Genomic DNA, 6,622 nt, shown 5'->3' on the forward strand with positions numbered 1-6,622 from the left:
TCTCTCTCTCTCTCTCTCTCTCTCTCTCTCGCTCTCTCTTGCTCTCTTTCTCTCTCCCTCTTCTTCCCTCCCTCCCTCCCTCCTCCCTTTCCTTCTTTAGCATGAATAATGTCTTCTTGAATAAGAAAAACATATATTTGGATATGTAAGTAACAGAAACAAAAGATATCCATTCGTGTGTGTGTGTGTGTGTGTTAATGAGGGGAATTCTGATGAGTGGTGTTAGTGGCACAAGTGAGTATACACCCACAGCATGGGACCCTGGCCTACCAAAACCATGAGTTATACCCAAGAGCACAGTGCACACAGATGGACCCAGCAGAGAGCTGGCTGGATTCCAAATAACTGAGCCAGCGTTAAAGGGGAGGGACCAATGTAGAGTTGTAGATCACAGAATTTCAGAGGTGGGAGGGACCTTAGTCTATAGAATGTCAGAGACAGAAGGGACCTTTGAACATAGTATTTCAGAGCTGGAGGGGACCTTAAGACATAGAACGAAGAATGTTAAAGGTTAGAAGACTCAGAACATAGGACATAGAATGTCAGAACTAGAAAGGACATTAGAACATTGAATGTTGGCACTAAGAAGAAGCTTAGAACAGAGAATATCAGAGCTGTGAGGGATGAAATAGAGTACAATTTTATTTTAGATGTTTATTAGGAAACTGAGACCCATAGGTTAGCAAGCTTTCCAAGGCTGCACAGCTAGTTAAGAGGCTCCAGGATCCTAGCTCCCAGACCCAAGCTCTTCCCATTACATGGGGTGCCATCTTTGCCTGTGTGTTGGGAGAAACCTGTGACCCAGACCAGAGTACCTCTGCTGAATTGGGACTCAAGAGGACATGCTTTTAAATCCTTTTCTGCTACTTAGTACCTGAGTGACACTGGGTAAGTCCCTTCTCCCCTCTGGGCCTTGGTTCCTCATCTGTGGAATGGGTGGAGGTGTCATAGATTACATGACCTCTTGGGTCCCTCCCAGTTCTAAATCTATGCTCTGAAGGAGCCCGAGCTCCCCCCCCTCCCAGGGGCCCCAGCACTTCCTTTCCCCCTCATGACCCTGCTTGGGATGTTCTTATAGTCAGTCCCAGAAGGGGCTGTGTGCCCAAGGGTATGGCAGAGTGCCAGGCTGCTTTCTAGAAGCCAAGACACAGCCTCAGAGTGGGGGAGGCCTCCTTCCTGGACAAACATAGAGTAAGGTGTGGGGAGGGCACAGAAGTGGGAGAGGAGGTATCTGTGCACAGGACTGTGTGAGTGTAGGTGGGGAGATGACAGGTCCCATGATTTTGTTATTGATAATGCTTTCTGAGTGATTGAATAAATATAGGGCTGGCCAGAAGGAAGGTGGGGGCTCAGACCCACAAGCTCTATTCTAAAAATCAAAATAGTCATTAAGCTTTTAAAAGAATCAAATGACTCATCCCTGGATGCAGTCACCTCTCTGGCAGAGAATGATTTTAATGAGCAGCACAAAGGATGACAAAATCTCTGAGCCGGAAACAGCCTCGGGGGCCATTTAGTGTAACCTGGATCTCAATACCAATCCTTCTATCATCAGTCTAAGGAGTGATCAAGTTTGGCTTGAAGACCTCACTACCCCACGGGGTAACCTGTTCAATTTTTGGAGCACTGTAATGGTTAGCAGCTAGGTGGAGCAGAGGATAGAGAGCCAGCCCAGAAGTCAGGAAAACCTGAGTGCAAGTCTGGCTTCAGATACTTCCTAGCTGTGTGACCCTGGGAAAGTCATTTAACCCTGTTTGCCTCAGTTTCCTCATCTGTAAAATGAGCTGGAGAAGGAAACGATAAACCACTCTAGTATCTCTGCCAAGAAAACTCCAACACAGCAATTGTTAGAAAGTTTTATCCTTATATCCAGCCTACATTTGCATTCTTGCAATTTCCTCCCATTGACAAGTCTAATCCTTCTTCCATATGACAACCCTTCAGCTAGTTTTTACTCTGAGTTTTCCTCACTGGCCCATTCTAAGCTCCAATACTCCTGACGTTATTCTTCCAACACCCTGCTACCTGCTTGCTTCCCTCCTATACACAGATTTTCTTAAAATCTAGGTGGGATGGCGAGTCCTCTGAGTACCCACATGGTTCTCCTAAGACAATTCCCCTCCTTTCTTCCTTGTCAGGATTATTCCTCTTTGTGTTTTCAGAATTTCATTGTTGAGGGAATCACTGCCTCCCTGGCATCACAGAATTATGGTGCAATGAATCCCTTCCTCTGAAGCCTTTGGTACATGACCGCCCCAAACTCAGGGTTCACACCAGGCCATGCCCAGCTTTCCAATTCTCTGCCACAAATTTGAAGATAGAGCGGCTACTTGACCTTCAAGGTTATCGTTATTTCCGCCCAGTCCCAATTTTTCAAACATGATTTTTTACCTTTCTTTATATCACCAGACTTGGCATGGTTCCTGTCATGTGGCAGACAATCAATGCTGGCTTGACTGGACTTACTAGATGTAATATTGGGGCCTCAGGTGAATGTTTTCTCTCTTCATTCTTATAATGTACCCCCTTGCAGCAGGAAGTCCTCAGATTTGGAAGAGTGTGCTATCTGGCATTTCATTTTAATCCAATCAAATCCAGTTCAACCAATTTTGTTGAAAAATATTTATTAGGATGATTGTGCATATATAATCTATATCAGATTGCTTGCCACCTTGGGGAGAGAGGAGGGGAGGAAAGGAGGGAGAACAAAAATTGGAACTCAAAATCTTATAAAAGTGAATGTTGAAAACTATCTTTACATATAATTGGAAAAAATAAAATGTTGTTAAGTACAAAAAATGTTTATCAGGTACCTGCTCTATTTGGGGTCAGCTAGGTGGTAAAGTGGTTACAGCCTGGAGTCAGAAAGACTCATCTTCCTCTTACCAGTTGTGTGACCCTGGACAAGTCGCTTCACCCTGTTTACCTCAGTTTCCTCATCTGTAAAATGAGCTGGAGAAGGAAACGATAAACCACTCCAGTATCTCTGCCAAGGAAACCCCAGATGGGGTCATGAAGAATTGGACATGACTGAAAAACAGATGAATAGCATTCTTTGTTCAAATACCTGTACTAACACTGGGGGTTATAACCAATCGATTGTGGTGTGTGCTTTGTCACAGTGAGTGGCCAGTGACTGTAGTCCTGTTTCCATTTGATCAATTAATATCAATTACCTTTTACGAAAGGATATTTACTTAGAAGATAGGATAAACACAAAAAATTTCACCCAATAGCCTAACACCTTGCAATCATTTAAAAAAATTATACTATATTATGGAAATGCTTGTTTTATTCCATAAATTAAAAGTTAAATAAAAATTTAAAAAAGAATGGAAACCATTACAGAATGTCTATGTGCCCTTCAAAGTCTCTCCAAGGTGCTTCTATCCATGGCATCAATGAAAGCAGGTTCCCCAACATAGCCTGGTTTGCTGACATACTTTTTCAGGCTCATAGACACCTGGCTCATTGGCCATTTCTCATTATAGAGATAGCAGAGAAAGTCAGAGCTTTGCCTTCTTCACCCACTCCCTTAGAATGGAGACACTTGCCAATTTGCAAATGTATTGTTTTTTCCAGAAGAATGTAAGCACCTAGAGGTCAGGGACCATTTTGTTCATGTCTTTTGATTTTCTTGCATAGCACATAGTAGGTCATTAGTAAATGCTTGTTGAATTAAACTGAATTCAACATAGAATAATACTGTTGAGGGGCGGGGTCCTGCAAATATCGAACATAGATTGTCAGAGCAGAATGGGCCATTTGAACGTGAACAGAGAATGTCCAAGCAGGGAGGGACCTTGGAGCAAAGAACAGAAAATGGCAGGGCTGGAAGGGAAGTGAATCTGGAAATCAGCTAGCCCCATATCCTCCTTTTTTTTTTAAACAAATAACCAAACCAAGTCTGGGAAAGGGAACTGACTTGCCCTAAACTATACCCCCTATAAGTGCAGAGCTGGCAAGAGAAGTCAGATCTCCTGCTTTCCAATTCAATGTTCTTCCAGTCGTACCACTCAATTTCCCATTTGTCATCTTTAAAATTCAGGCTCATTTATTCACAATTTTTCATTCATATTCATTCCAATTCATTAAAAAAAATTCATTCACAAACATATTCCACTTCTTCCTCCCACACCCCCATTATTTGCCGTTAGTTCTTAAATTTTTTTTTAACATCTTGAATCTATCACATGGGTGAAGGTGCCAGTTATTGCCAATGACTGCATGGATGTATGTATATGATTGTTAGCAGTTTTCTCAAGCTAGTTCTGAGCCCTCCTAGCACTTGGTCCAGAGGGACAGGACTGTTCTACAACCATGGTACCCAGGAGTCACGTAGAACAGCCTACTTGGGAAGCAAAGGAGGTGGGTTAGATAGGTGAGGTGCCAAAAAGGCAACCCACATCTAACCTGAGGGGCTAATGGGTGGTAGGAGAAAGACCCCTGCAGTTGGGATTTAGAGTCAGAAAATCTAGGGTCTCAGTTTCCTCATTTGTCAAATGATGGGAATTGCACTAGCCCATGGATTCCTTTTTTTGGAAGGCAATTGGGGTTAAGTGACTTGCCCAAGGTCACACGGCTAGTAAGTGTGTCAAGTGACTGAGGCTGGATTTGAACTCAGGTCCTCCCAACTCCAGGGCTAACCTAACCTAACCACCTAACCACCCCTAAACCCATGGATTCTTAACCATTTTTATGTCAACAACTCTTGTAGCAGTCTGGTAAAATCTACAAACCCCTTTTTGGAAAATACTTTTTAAATATATAAATTAAAATATGATCACAAACGAAAACAGATTCTATTGAAATAGTTATCAAAAGACATATTTTCAAAAGTTCACAGATCCTGGGTTAAGAACTCTCTTACTAGATCATAACTGAGGTCTCTTCTAGCTCTAAACCGATGATTCTAGAGTGATTTTAATTCACCGTAAGATATAAGTAACAGATAGAAGAGTGTTACTGAGAGGAGATGATTGAAGGCTGGGGAAGAGGGAACGTGAAATTAGAGTAAGAGGTAGGTTTGTGAGAAGGGAGGATTCTGATGGCAGGACCCCAAACTTCATTTACTTGGACCACTTCCCCAAAGGTCACCACTGCTCAGCAATCCCTTATTAAAATACCAAAGGACCCTGAGCAAATCACTCCCCCTCAGCTATTCCCCTCACAGACTGGCTCTGAAAAATGGGGCAGTTGGAAAAAAGTCTCCTTAAGATCCTTCCATGTGCACCCTCGGTCCTATTATGAGTTTTCCCCAATTACTCCAGCCATTCCCCCCTTCCCCAAATACCTTCTTCCTAAGTCAACTCTTCTAGGGGGCCTGTAAGGGAGGGGAGAAACTCTTGAAACCAAATCTGCCCAGACCCTCTTGCTGCCCATTTCTTACCCCCTCCCCCTCTCCCATCTGAGATATTCCCATGTACTCTCCTCCCTCCATAGGCTGCTCCCATTCTCTCTTCCCTACTCCGACCTACCCTTATCTATACCTTGAATTGCAGTAGATCTGAGGAATTCACTTTCATCCCTATCCTCATCTCTGACAATCTCCTCATGGTCCAAACAAGAACATCATAGAAGATAAATGTATTCAAAATGACCTCCCCATTGGCTCCCACTTTTATTAGGTACAACATCTTCTTCAGCTCCCGCTACCCCCACTTCAGACATAAATTTTAAAGTTCCATGTTTCCTTGGAGTACACCTCTGAACACACACACACACACACACACACATGTACATGGTGGACTTTAGGATCAGCCTTACATGATAACTTCTGCGTATGTCCCCACAGCAACTACTCTTTCTTCTCATATTCTACCACTTGTCTCTGGGTTCCCATTTCCTTTCCCCCCCGTCTCCTCTATCTCCACCAATAATTCCACATTTACTGAGTAGAATTAGAGAACTACAAAATCTCAGAGTCAATAGGGATATCAGAAGTTAGCAGAAGAGGCAATGGGGGTAGAGTAGATACGATTGGATTTGGACTCAGGAAACTCTTGTTTGAAATCTCTCTTTGACAATTAACAGCTGAGGGACCCTGGGCAGGTCATTTAACTCTTCATCTGTAAAATGGGGACAATAATATATTCTTACCTAAAAGTAAATATATAAATATTAATGATGGCTTTTATTACTTACCCTAAACTGTCCATACCCTTTGACCCTGAGATCTCACAGCTAGGTACACATCTCAAAGTTAAACACAGAAAGGAAGGTCCTATATATATATATATATATATATATATATATATATATATATATATATATCAACATACTCAAAGCACTTACTTTCTTTCTAATTCTTTCCTTCTACCTAGGTTCTTTCCAGAACCACAACCACCTAGGTGGAAGGAAAGAATCAGAAAGAAAGCGCCCACAAATTCTAAAACGGCTAAGCAAACTACAGCATATGAATATGGTGGGATTCATTTGTCCCGGAAGAAGAAAAGAATTCAGGGGCAGCTAGGTGTACAGTGGATAGAAGGTGTGTAGTGGAGGACCTGAGTTCAAATCAAGTCTCAGACACTTATTAGCTGTGTGACCCTGGGTAAGTCACTTAACCCTAATTGGGAAGGAAGGAAGGAAGGAAGGAAGGAAGGAAGGAAGGAAGGAAGGA

At 42.6% G+C, this 6,622-nt stretch overlaps 1 protein-coding gene across 1 annotated transcript in view; it reads left to right on the forward strand.

Moving 5' to 3' along the window:
- The first annotated feature begins 437 nt into the window (after positions 1-437).
- TSPAN18 (tetraspanin 18) overlaps positions 438-6,622 on the forward strand; it is a 292,916-nt gene continuing 286,731 nt past the window's right edge. Inside the window, exon 1 of the mRNA XM_069091472.1 lies at positions 438-888. The gene's annotated coding sequence lies outside the window, so the exon portion shown is untranslated. The remainder of the gene's footprint in view (positions 889-6,622) is intronic.

The sequence above is a fragment of the Petaurus breviceps genome, unplaced genomic scaffold (assembly GCF_028583685.1).
Source record: "Petaurus breviceps papuanus isolate PSGF00001 unplaced genomic scaffold, PetGlider_PUasm1.0 188, whole genome shotgun sequence".
NCBI classification, from domain to species: domain Eukaryota; kingdom Metazoa; phylum Chordata; class Mammalia; order Diprotodontia; family Petauridae; genus Petaurus; species Petaurus breviceps.